This window comes from Eschrichtius robustus, chromosome 5 (genome assembly GCF_028021215.1).
Source record: "Eschrichtius robustus isolate mEscRob2 chromosome 5, mEscRob2.pri, whole genome shotgun sequence".
NCBI classification, from domain to species: domain Eukaryota; kingdom Metazoa; phylum Chordata; class Mammalia; order Artiodactyla; family Eschrichtiidae; genus Eschrichtius; species Eschrichtius robustus.
Genome location: NC_090828.1, coordinates 30,472,632 through 30,485,630, shown reverse-complemented (window position 1 = coordinate 30,485,630; position 12,999 = coordinate 30,472,632). Strand labels below are relative to the sequence as shown.

The 12,999-nt window shown below is 47.2% G+C and overlaps 1 pseudogene; it reads left to right on the top strand.

The window, feature by feature from the left end:
* The window catches only part of LOC137764607 (mitochondrial import inner membrane translocase subunit TIM14-like), a 34,789-nt pseudogene that overhangs the window by 216 nt on the left and 21,574 nt on the right, over nt 1-12,999 (top strand).

The following is a 12,999-nucleotide window of genomic DNA, read 5'->3' as shown; positions in this document are numbered from 1 at the left end:
TATCACGTGTCTCCTGAGTTGCCTGCTTCTATCGTTTTACTGACCCTAACGACAATCACAGAGGTTAAAATGAAAGCAAATTCCTACTTCCCTTTAGTTGAGTTTGTGGATATTTTTAAAGCCTTAATAATCTAATATCTCCTGGTCTCTAGCCATCTAGGGTTTACATAAGATCTTTTTTTTTCCCCCTTATCTGCATCCTTCTGGAAATGTTTATAGAATCTTCAGGGGAGGCAGTGAAATGAAGCTGGAGCAGGCCCTTCCTTGAGGGAAACAGGACCCATCTGGATGCCGAGGCGCTTTTGCCCCTGCAACGTTAGCGGTGGTGATCGGGGTGGGGAGGGGAGAGTGAGGAAGACATGGAAAGGTGAGTCTATTCCAGTCCTCACAGGCTCCAGCATCCAGTCGCAGGCTGAGCTAAACAAATCTCCTAAGCAAATGTTTCCCCTGGGGGATGATCTGTGAGACAAGGGGGTGCTGGTCAGAATAGGAAATGTCACCTGTGTGGGTCCTCGAAGCTTCCTTCCCTCTGCCCACAGGCTTCACAGTAACTTTAACGCTAGTTTCTATCAACACAAGGGAAGGTTCCGAAGAAGCCTAAGGACTGAGGCCCAGGCTCGGCTTGCCTCTGGATTCCCACCCCCCGCCCCGAAGCCCCAGACCTGCTCCCCACCCTCCGAGGCCGGTCCTCCTCATCCCTGGCTTCCTGGGGGCCCCTGTGAGGAGCTCCTGGAGGAAGGACACGCCTTCCGTGTTCTCCCTGAAGATGGGGCCAGGGACTTCCGAGGGAGCCACGGGTCAAGTTGTTTCTGCAGCTTATCCAGAGAATGATGCCTGTGTCCTCCCTCTTCCCAGCCAGAAAAACCCCATAGGACAATTTTGTGTGCGGGAGCGCTGTTTCAGTCACAGCCAGCTTCCAAGTGCAGCAAGAGAAAGAGACCCTTGGCCACAGGTGAGCGGTCCCGCATCCCTCCTCCTGCACAGTGGCGCCAGGTGAGCAGGGCCCCTCTCTCCACAGAGGTACCGCCCGAGCCGGCCTTGCCCACGTGCACACAGAGGTGCCCGGAAAAGTCCTGCACCAGCAGAGAGGTAGAGCTCCGGAGTCGGGAGGGGGACTTGGGGGAGCTCCTTTCCAGGCCCCTCACCAAACCAGCAGGCCCGGGCAGCTGTGGTCAGGCGTGGCCCCTCCTCTACCCTAATTCAAACAAACCTCCCCTGGAAACCCGGGCAGTTCTGTTTGCAAAGGACAGGCTGCAGCCTCTGCAGCTGCCCAGGCCTCTCAGAACCGTCAAGAGCCAGGTTGCCGTAGTTTGGAGCACAGCTCTACTAATAAATCTCCATCCCCAAGCCCTTGACTGCCTCCACTGGGAACTGAAGCCCGGCCTTTCCGAGCCGCCCTGGCAGCCCTGCTGCATTGCCAAGCCTTGACTCCAGGGCCCTGGCAGGCGGCCTTTCTGGATTTGCCTTTTTTCTTCACCTTTCTCCCTCCTCCACCCCCTCATCTCACCTCTCCTTGAGCATTCACATTTCTATTTCCAGCCAACTGTTTTTAAATCCTATGGGAGTTCAAAGAAACCTTTAGAGGGTTTTGCAATCCACCAGTGCTCCTCTCCCCTTGAACTTGGACATGCTGAGGAGGTGGGAGAACACTGGTCCCAGAGCTTGGCACCCAGGGTTCTCAGTTCTGCCTCTAGCTCTGTGACCTTGGGAAAGCCATGCACATCTGGCGTTTTCCAGGTGTAATGACCTATATACACTACCAAAAGTAAAATGGATAGCTAGTGGGAAGCTGCCGCAGAGCACAGGGAGATCAGCTCGGTGCTTTGTGTCCAACTAGAGGGGTGGGATGGGGAGGGTGGGAGGGAGACGCAAGAGGGAGGAGATATGGGGATATATGTATATGTATAGCCGATTCACTTTGCTATACAGCAGAAACTAACACAACATTGTAAAGCAATTATACTCCAATAAAAATGTTAAAATAAAAAATAAAAAACCAAATCAACAATAATAATAAAAAATAGTGAACATTTGAGTTAAATGAATTTTGAGCCCCAAACTCTAACATCCTAGCTGATGGAGTAGTTCTTTTCGGTTGTCTGAATCTGTGCTGTACAAAGCAGTGAGGATAAAGCTTTGCAGATGCCTCCCCCGTGCAGAGAGGCTGGGAGCGCATCTTCGGGTTTGATCCTACCGTGGAGCTGGCTCAAATCCAATCCCTCGCAGCAGAATTGCTCTTTTTCCCATAGCCCTTCACTAATAGCTCTTTACATAGAAACTGGCATGCTGACTTGTCTATCTCCCACTAACTCTTATGGGAAGGATACATGCATGCATTCATTCATATAATCAACGTGCTTTTATATTAAATGCCCACTATGCGCCTTGCTAGGTGCCAGGAGACAATGATATGCATGACGGATGTGGTCCTTGCCTTCAGAGAGCTTACAATCTAGAGAGAGAGACATAGGTAAAGCCAATAAGCACACAAAGCTGTCATGACAATCACGGCGGGAGCTATAAAGTGAAGTTCAGAGAGCCGTGAGCGTGTGAGAGGCTCCGAGAAGCTGCCCCTGGGCATCGCGACTGATGGGAACTGAAATCCCAGGGTGAGTCAGGGGAGTAGGAAGAACAGAGGGAAGAGCGTGTCAAGCAGAAGGGCCAGCAGGTGCAAAGATTCAGAGGCAGAGGGAAATCTGGCTGGAGCAAAAATGAGGGATAAGGGGAAGCATCTCATTCACCTTTGTATCAGGACCCCCAACTCATACCTGACTCTTACTGTGCGAGCTCAAAAAATGTTTGCTGAACGTATGAATGAGTGAATGACTTGTATAAACTCCCCTTTCTGACAGACATCAAGCGGCCTATTTTGTACAGACTAAAAGATAAACCATTAGTTCTTCCTTATTGCTGTTGTGCTTCACCATAGTGGAAAATGTGGAAGTAAGTTTCCTAGAGTCTGAACTGAGAGATTATGCCCACAAGTTCCAGTGTGGAGATGGGTACTACTTATTTAAATGTGATAATTTAGGTTAAATATATACAGATTAAAATGCTGTTGGAAAGTTGGAGAATCGCCAGATTTAACAAATAAAAATATTCCATGAGCCACTGTGGAAAACGGTACGGCAGTTCCTCAAAATGTGAAACAGAATTACCATGTGATCCAGCAATTCCACATCCAGGCACATAGACTCAAAAGAATTGAAAGCAGGGAATCAAATAGATACTTGCTCACCAACGTTCATAGCAGCATTATTCACAGTAGCCAAAAGGTAGAAACAATCCAAATGTCTATCAACAGATGACTGGAAAGACAAAAAGTGGTACGTACATACAACGGAATATTATTCAGCCTTAAAAAGGAATGACATTGTGATACATGTTACAACATAGATGAACTTCGAAAATATTATGCTAAGGTGAACTAAGCCAAACACAGAAGGAACACTAATATGAGATACCAAGAGTAGGCAAATTCAAAGAGAAAGTAAATTAGAGGTTATCAAGGGCCGGGGCAGGGGGGTGTTATTATTTAATGGGTACAGAATTTGGCACATTGAATAAGATCTTGAAGTGGACGGTGGTGGTGATGGTCGCACAGCATGTGCATGCACTTAACTCCACTGAATCGTACTTAGGGTTGAAATAGTCAATTTTACATTATATAAATTTACCACAATGTTTTAAAAGCACTTTTCCTTCAAAGAAAAAACCCCATGTAATACTTGGGACATGCCTAAACTGAAAATGTATTTATTGTTTATCCAAAATTTGAATGTAACTGGGCATCCTGTATTTTCTCTGGCAACCCTAACTGAGAAGCTTCCTGTTCACCATGGGCTTCCTAGAACATTTCCAGGATTCAGGAACCATCCTTTCAAAAGCAAAAATCAGTGCTTGTGGTCTGATAAGAATGAATGTACAAGCCAGGCACGGAAAATCAGGGGGGTGCCTGCCCTAATTGTAGACTCAGCCCTAGACACAGGCCATGAAGTGACTCCCTCAGCCCTCACTCACTCCATCAGTGAAGAGGTGAAGATTAGAAATCTTGGTTGGGTTTCCCATCTGTCGTTTAATCACCGTGATCCACAAATGCAGTAAAAGCTGGTTATAAACCCCTTCTTACGATTGACCACGTGGCTAGAATTACAGTTGCAGATGGCGACGCTCAGACGATAACCTTGTCCCCCGCCATCAATGCATCTTCACACCAGAGTTGATAAGAACCCATGGGGTGCCCAGATGCCTAATTGTACAGTCATTTGCACCCATGCCTTCTCAATAAAAGAAACGGCTCACCGTGCAGCAAGAAACAACAGGTGTAAAAGGCAAAGGCCACTTTGGAACCATTTGGACCAAAGAACATGGCTCAGCGTAACAAGAGCGCCCACGGACTTGGCACGCCTGCACTCATCTGCCTGCGAGATGGGCCTGAAATCAGACCACAGCCGCGGAGTCTACGGCTGCTGTTCCAGGTGGTCCCACCTACTCCTTCTCTCAACCGAGACTGAAGGCAGCTGAGGAGGGCATGGCATGAAGAGATGGGTCGTGTCCAAGTCATTTTTACTAGGTGCTGACAAGTCACCGCGAACGTCTGGAAATGGCGTAGCACGGCAGAAGCACACGGGTCACGATGCGCTGGTGAATGATTACCAGAGGAGAAATTCATTACAGGCTGCTCTCAGCTCCCATCACATAAGGAAGTGTTACATTAACAAGATGGAAGGTCCCTGCGGTCCCCTCCCCAACACAGCCCCCCACCGCCACCGCCTGCCACCCCACTATTTCAGTTTGTGTTGCATGGAGGGAGGGGAGCCCAAAGGCAGGGGGTAGTTAATTCAGCTACACTCATCAAAAAGGGGGTCACTGTGGCAGCCAAAGCCAACCGAAGCAGATTCGACCTGCATGCCACAAGAAATTCTTTCCCTGCCGCCTGCACCGGCTATGATCACTGCAGTCTGGCGATGATCTATGACATTAAAACAGAATGTCTTTTTTTTTTTTTTTAGCTGTTCATGTCACTTGCTTTCCATCCTGGATGTGTGTGTTTCCCCGTCCATGTGCCTGGCCTTGTCTCTGTTGGCCCCCAGGTTGCCTGGTATTTCTAACCTTTCCTGGTGAATGATTACCAGAGGAGAAATTCATTAGAGGCTGCTCTCAGCTAGACACAGACAGATGTAAACACAGACAGATGTAGAACGTAGTGGGTGCCGGCCTAGAACCCGTACTGGAGACTGCGGAAGACTAGGATGAATAAGACATGCTGGCTTTGGAGCCTCTCTGGATCAACACGATCTGGGGTGATGGGAACAAGAAGTCCCCCTTTTGTGGCAGCCAAGAGGACATTATAGATGGAGTGGCCTTCGAGTCCTTGGTAGTCAGTGTCACAGGCCGTCATTGTCTCGTCCCTCTTTCTAATCTCTTCTCCAATTACCACTTCCCACGTTAAAGAATCACAGGGCACAAACGGAAGGTTAGCAGAGAGTCAAAAGCATGCAGACAGAGGGGTCAATAGTTCTTTTTTAATGAGATTTCTGCTCCTTCAAAATGCCATTCACATGCAGAGGGGCCAGCCAGCCGAATCTGCTTTTAAAGTCAAATGCAAAGCCAGGCCCGGAACAGACAGTCTCTGCCTGGGGTGGGGGGTCTCCACCGGTGCCTTCCCCAGGAGGCCAGAAAACTCAGCACCTTGGCCTCGCCCCTTTGCCAAGCCCCTCACCACTCAGAGGCCCTGCCAGGTTCCCGTTGCAAACGTTAACCTAAAGCGCGTGAGGAGCCCCAGCACGCCCGCCAGCCAATACGATGTTAAATATTACACCTCCCTGCCTGGGCCTGGGCTGAAAGCTGCCATTTCGTTATGCAGCTTCCTCTGGGTTAAGGAAAAAAGAGCACACTTCTCCCAGATGCGCCCCACGGAGACCTGCCCTCAGTCTCCCCAGCGCTGGGCAAACCTTCAGCACTGTTCAATTTGTCTAAGCCCCATCCATCTTTAATGTCAGAGTCTACATTTTCTCCTCTCCTCCTTTTTCAAAGCAGCCAAAAAAGAAAATGTCACTGCATTTGGGGCCAATTCAAAAATCAGGCTTAGACGGATGTTCTGTTTCATTCTCCCCATGTCTTTATCTCCCGTGGAGTCTTTAGGGGCTGCATCTCCACCCCGCTCCATTCCTGTGTTCATTTGGTGTCTTGATGTCTCCCCTCTCTCATACGCTCCTCACTTGCCTTCTTCTAAAGCATCAGCCTTAGAACACAAAACTCTCTGTGACTGCAGCCCCTGCTAAGAGGACATCATGTTGATTTGGGAGGGGGGGGGCCGGGGAGGGAGCTTGCCAGGTGAGGCTGTCACCACCCCTATCAACATCCTGCCAGGGATTTGGAGGTTGAACAGCTGATGCAGGTAAGTGTCCCCAGTGCTGCCTTTTAGAAACCGGATTCTCCAAATTTGTGCAAAACACATGGAATCATCCGAAGCTGTGACAGTTTGGTCGGGAACGGTGTAGGCACCTCTTCTCCCTGTATGCCTTAGAAAGACTCTTTAAGCCATGAGGGGCAGGCGGCAGTTCTGATGAAGATGCCAGTTGGAATGCATCTCTGACAGCTCCTGGCTCACCCAGGAGTGGGGAGCTGATACACTGATTGATACCCGGGGGCGAGGCCGTCAGCTGGGAGGACACAGGAAGGAGATAAGGGACTCAATCAGTGTCAGACCCGTCCTGACACACGTCGCTGTAAATCACTTTGGGGAAACATTCTCACCTGCCAAGAGCGGAGAAGGGCGAGTAGGTAATAAAGAAACAGGGTGAGAAGCAGCTGTGTGGGCTGCCGGCTCTGGGATGGACCCTGGCCTTGGCTCTAGATGGAAATGTACAAAACTCGTAGAACTCCATCCAGCCATCCTCAGCCCAAGCGGAGGTACAGCACTGAGTTCATTGCAGTGGGTTAAAATAGAATGCAGGGTGAATTTTAGAGTATGTGAATTAGGCCTCAGTAACACTGCTATAAATATAGATATTCCAACCAGTAGCCCAGGATGACTGCAGTAAAAATCCTCCGTCCCCACCCCTGCCCGCCCCCGCCACCGTCCACCCCCTGCAGGAAGGCAGTAGAGACCACTGTTGACTGTTCTCACCCTGCCTTTGCCCACTGATAACTGGAGTGAGAAGCAGCCCATGGTGAGCCGTGAGGAAAACAGGCCTTAAAGGTGCAGCGGGTTTTTTTTTTAATTAATTTATTTTTTTTATTTATTATTTTTGGCTGCGTTGGGTCTTAGTTGCTGCGCACGGGCCCTCTCCAACTGCGGCGAGCAGGGGCCACTCTTCGTTGCAGTGCACGGGCTTCTCATTGCGGTGGCTTCTCTTGCTGCGGAGCACGGGCTCTAGGCACACGGGCTTCAGTAGTTGTGGCTAGTGAGCTTCAGTAGTTGTGGCTCGTGGGCTCCAGATCGCAGGCTCAGTAGTTGTGGCGCATGGGCTTAGTTGCTCCACGGCATGTGGGATCTTCCCGGACCAGGGATCGAACCCATGTCCCCTGCATTGGCAGGCAGATTCTTAACCACTGCGCCACCAGGGAAGCCCAGGTGCAGCGTTTTGATGAGAAAAGATTCCTCCAATTCCAGAAAGCCCCAAGACTGCACTTCAGCATTCCCCAACCATGTTGCAAATGTGATTAGCACTGGCCAAACCCATTTTAGAGATTGTCTTTCAACATGTTTTAATTAGACATTTAAAAATAATAACCTTATTTTTTTGTCCAGGGGACGGAGTTGAAAATAATGAACTGATTAGTGATTAATTAATTGCTGGCAGGTGTGGGGAGAAAGCGTCTATGGCTTCTTAGCATTTTCCCCCTTTCTCTCTTAAGATCATTCTTTCTTATTATAATTAATTTTTGCCACCGCAGCACTTCTCTTATCAAATATTCAAATAAACTAAACAATTAGAGTATACTGAGACCAAAGTACTCAATATGACATTTAATTGGAGTTGCAGCCTTGCTTTCTCCCGGTGGAATCTCAGGGCACCTGGAAGCTTTCCCTGGCAGTGGAATTGGACTCCAAAAGTGCGTTGTTAGCATCTAGTTCATCTTCCTTTCAGGTGCCAAGGGCATGGCTTGATTGAAGCAAGGAGCCGTAAGCCGTTGGGTGTTTGTGGTACCCTGGTGAGGAACAGAGGCGGGAACTTAACAAGGCTGTGGACCTTCTCCCACCCACCTGCCTCACCATTCACTTCTGTGTGTCTGCGCTGCATGAGTACACACCAGGGGGTGCACCCCAGCTGTTGGAAGGGTCAAGGCCCAGTGGCAACCACGTGCTTCTGTTTGCAGCATCTCTCTGGGCTCTGCAGGAGGGCTCTCATCATTTATCACTCACACGGGAACAGCTAGGTCTGATGCAACGATGCACATCCATGACCTTGAACCCAAGCCATGGGCAGAGGACTGGTGACAGGCAGGACCTGTGCTTGTGTACAAGGCCCCCAGCACTAGACTCTCAGGGAATGTGGGCTTCATATGAAGCTCTGTTCTTCCCAAAGGGACAGCTGCTCAGAAAGGCTACGGCGAAGTACACTTCCTACTCTGCAGGGCTGTTTCCTGAAAGAGTGAACAGGCATCTCTAACTACCAGAGGGGATTTTGGGGATGTAGGCCTGTAATGGAGACCGAGCTATTGGCTGCTTCAAAATAAGTTATGAGTTTCAGGACATTACTCTGGTGCCTTCTCACCATTGGGAGATTCCTGAGGACCAAGGGCCTAGGCTGTCTTCTCAAAAGCAGGCAAATTGTTGAGCCATGACCATAGATTTATCCAGAAATGATGATTAGTAGGAATAGAGAAGGAATGGAAGGGGAGTTTTAAAAGTGGGTCTCTGGGACTTCCCTGGTGGTGCAGTGGTTAAGAATCCGCCTGCCAATGCAGGGGACATGGGTTCGAGCCCTGGTCCGGGAAGATCCCACATGCCGCGGAGCAACTAAGCCCGTGCGTCACAACTACTGAGTCTGCACTCTAGAGCCCGCGAGCCACAACTACTGAGTCCGTGTGCCACAACTACTGAAGCCTGCATACGTAGAGCCCGTGCTCCGCAACAAGAGATGCCACCGCAACGAGAAGCCCGCGCACCGCGACGAAGAGTAGCCCCCCCTCGCCCCAACTAGAGGAAGCCCAAGTTCAGCAATGAAGACCCAACTCGGCCAAAAAAAAAAAAAAGTGGGTCTCTGATGGCCACTATGTCCTTCAGCCCAAAGTATTGTCTCCAGATAGAGGCAAAGATAGAAGTAGTTTGCTTTGACTGATGGAGCCCAGATGATGCCTTGTCATCAAGCATTTCAGTAACTGGGAGTTGAAAGGTAAAGCAGGGAGGGGGTCACGGGGAAGGAGCCGTGGGGGTGGGGACACTGCTGGCCAGGAAGCTGGTAAAGAAATGAGAGGTGCTTCTGAGGGCTTCTAAACCATGCAGGCGGAGTGAGGGACCCAGCCAGAGGGAAGATTCTCTGGTACTTCTCTCAACAAATCTTTTTCTCTCTCCCAAGTTTGGAAGCATCGAAGAACTGGAAAATTGGGATTGGGATTCCTAAGGGGTTTTCTAAAGTAGCCATGTATATAGTTTTTTAAATCCTCACAGATAGACTACTGGGCAGCCATAAGGAGAAGGAGGAGGAGGAGGAGGAAAATTCTTTATATATAAATGTGAAAAGATCTTTAAGATCTTAGGAATTCCCTGGCAGTTCAGTGGTTAGGACTCTGCACTTTCACTGCCGAGGGCCCAGGTTCAATCCCTGGTCAGGGAACTAAGATCTTGCAAGCCGGGGGGGAAAAAAAAAAAAAGATCTACAGTTAAGCAAAAAAGCAAAGTGAAGAACCATGTCTAGCACGTGGGACAGGCTCTATAAGTTGCACGGTCCAGTGAAAAATGAAATTGAGGGGGTTGAAAAATTAAGAATTTCAAGAGAACAAGAGCAGAGCATTAGGCAAGCGCAGGGCCCTCCTGACCCTGGGGCCCTGGTGACGACGGCACATTCGTCCTCCACACCCATGAAGCCAGTGGTGCTGGGATGTTACCATGCAGTAAACCTGAAATGTTGCATAAGAAATAAATAATGAGGTTTACTTATGCGGGTGGTGAGAACTAGTAGGAATGAAGAAGGAGGAAGGAGAATTTCCACTCTATGCCTATTTCTACTTTTTAATGCGTGAGCCGTGTGGATGAGTTACCAAGTCAAAAAAGGAAATAATTTAGAAAAGTCCTCAGGGCTGTAGAGAACTGCACGCAGACTCTAAGCAATACATGGGTTCCCATTCACATTTCTCAGTGATTCCATGTTGCTCCGTGGAGGTCCTGGGGATGGGAAGAAGCTCAGAGAACAGATGCATCTCACTGAAGCCACAACTGTCCTCTTTCTCACCATTCATGCGCTTGCCATTGGACGTAGATTTCTAAGAAGCCAAATAAAGTAAAGAATGTTATCTCACTCTGTGATCTGTGAGGTTCTCTTCAGCCTCCTGAACTTCGCTAGGCCTCAGGCACATGAGCCAGTGCCTACTTTTACAGCTGCCTTGTAGGGTAATACGTGCTATTCTTGTGAGTAGAGGGACTCCAGATCTCTTCAAATGCATGGGTTGGATGAATGTTATCAGTAATAACGGTAGTAATCAGAAATAACAACATGTTCCAAGTCTAAAAAAGACACCTTATGTAAAATAGATAGCTAGTGGGAAGCAGACGCAGAGCACAGGGAGATCAGCTCGGTGCTTTGTGACCACCTAGAGGGGTGGGATAGGGAGGGTGGGAGGGAGACGCAAGAGGGAGGGGATATGGGGATATATGTATAGGTATAGCTGATTCACTTTGTTATACAGCAGAAACTAAACACAACATTGTAAAGCAATTATACTCCAATAAAGATGTTAAAAAGAAAAAAGAAAAAAAAGACACCTTCATGTGTCTCCAGAATGGCGCAACACGGAGAAATGGAAGCGGAATGTGGAATACTCCGGAACTACAGATAATCATAATCGTTTGCACGTATTGGGTATCTACAATGTCCTGAAGGAATTATTCATGTAATCCTCATGATTCCCCTCAAGGCAGGTCCTACGATTTTTCTCATTCTATAGATAAGGAAACTGAAGTCCAAAGAGGAAAAGTAACTTGCCCAATATTACCCTGTGAATAAAGGATGGAGCCAGACTGGAACAAAGACATTCTGGCCCCAAAGCCCAAACTCTTAATCATTAACCACATAGGAGGGAAGCCCCAATTTTAATGTAAATGATCTATATAATATTGAACTAAAATGTAATAATTCTTCTCAGCTGTTTTACCAACAGAATCTTCCTCTGTCCAGAACACAATAGAGCTAATTTGGAAGTAAGGGCTACCTACTTTCATTTGTATAGATGTGGCTATGAATTATTTTGTGCCATCAAGTCAAATGAACACTAGGTTCACCATTGTTTAAGGCCCACAGTAGTGTTCGGTATGGACTGCACCCCCTTTTTCTTGGAAACGTTTCTTAAATTTTGACAACTTGACAGCTCTTTGGAGCAACTCTCTCAAGACTTTCCACAAGCTCTCCAAGTGATGTAAGAGGTTGAGGTAGTTAAGAGGAGTGATGAGGAGTTACTTCCAAGAGTACCAATAAATCAATAATCCAGAGTCACAGAAGGTCAAGATCAGAGGCAGATGTTGGCATTCCTTAACTGAGAAAAGAAGACTCCAGGACTCAATTCGAATTGGCTGTAGAAGTAGTATGAAAGTCAGACCAAACCCCAACATTCCCTTGGGAACTTTTCCCCTTCTGAATTGCCTAGGACACCAGGAACCAAGTATCTCTGTGAGAGAAGTGTATCAATATATACATATGTACCTTCTATCTTGTTTTGCATTTATCTTCCACTAAATCATGGTGATTACTTTGATGGAAAAGCCAATTTCAGACATATCTTTCTTTCCCAGCACCTAAAACACTACAAAGCAAAATAGATCCTTGATATACGTTTGTTGAAATGATGAGTGAATGAATGAATGACTCATCAGTCAGCTGAGGCACTACCATATTCCTTAATGGCCAGGTTATACAAGTAATATCTCATCATGACAATCCAACCCCTCCCTGCAGCCAACCAAAGATTTCAAAATCATATGAAATATTCAGATGATTTTTATTCTGTTGAGACTTTGTGATAATTGCTAGAAATTCTTTTCCCAGTAGGCAGAAGCTGGAGATGAAACAAAACCAATATTAAATTTCTTCATCAAGAATTGGAAAGTGAAAACAAAATGTCTTGAACATAGTAAAAGAGGGACATTTTGCAGAGCAGCTTAATATATTGCCCTGGAATGCCTAAAAGTATTTTGTGTGATATTGTCATGTAACTACTCAATATATGCTTTAAAGCTTGTTTGGCTTGTTCAAATTTAAAATACTAAGAGACGGACTTCCCTGGTGGTCCAGTGGTTAAGACTCCATGCTCCCAATGCAGGGGGCCCGGGTTCAATCCCTGGTCAGGGAACTATCCCTCGTGCCACAACGAAGATCCCACATGCCGCAACTAAAGACCCAGCACAGCCAAATAAATAAATAAATATTTAAAATACTAAGAGAGACAAAAGAGGTTTGGTTGATTTTTACAAATTCAATATCCAAAGTAGTATGGAAGGAAATAAAACAGCTGGGATTTGTGTAGTTGCTAATTTAGCTGAAGAATAATCATCCAGCTAAGCAAAAATAATTCCTCTGCCACGTCTGGAGGAACCAGTTGCGGAAGGGAAGGTGTGGTTTGGTTGCCAAAAGGACATTTTCCTTACTGGAAAAAAAATTCTTAATTTTATGCAAATTACTGTTTGGTCTTATCCTTATTTATTTATGTATTTCTTTTTCTGCTTCAAAGTGATGAAACACAAGAAGAGGGAAGGTGGTCTCAGGACTATTATGAGATTAATAAAGCCAGGATTTCTTGGGGAAGAGACTGGCTGAATCTTGGCCAGGTGATGAGATACTA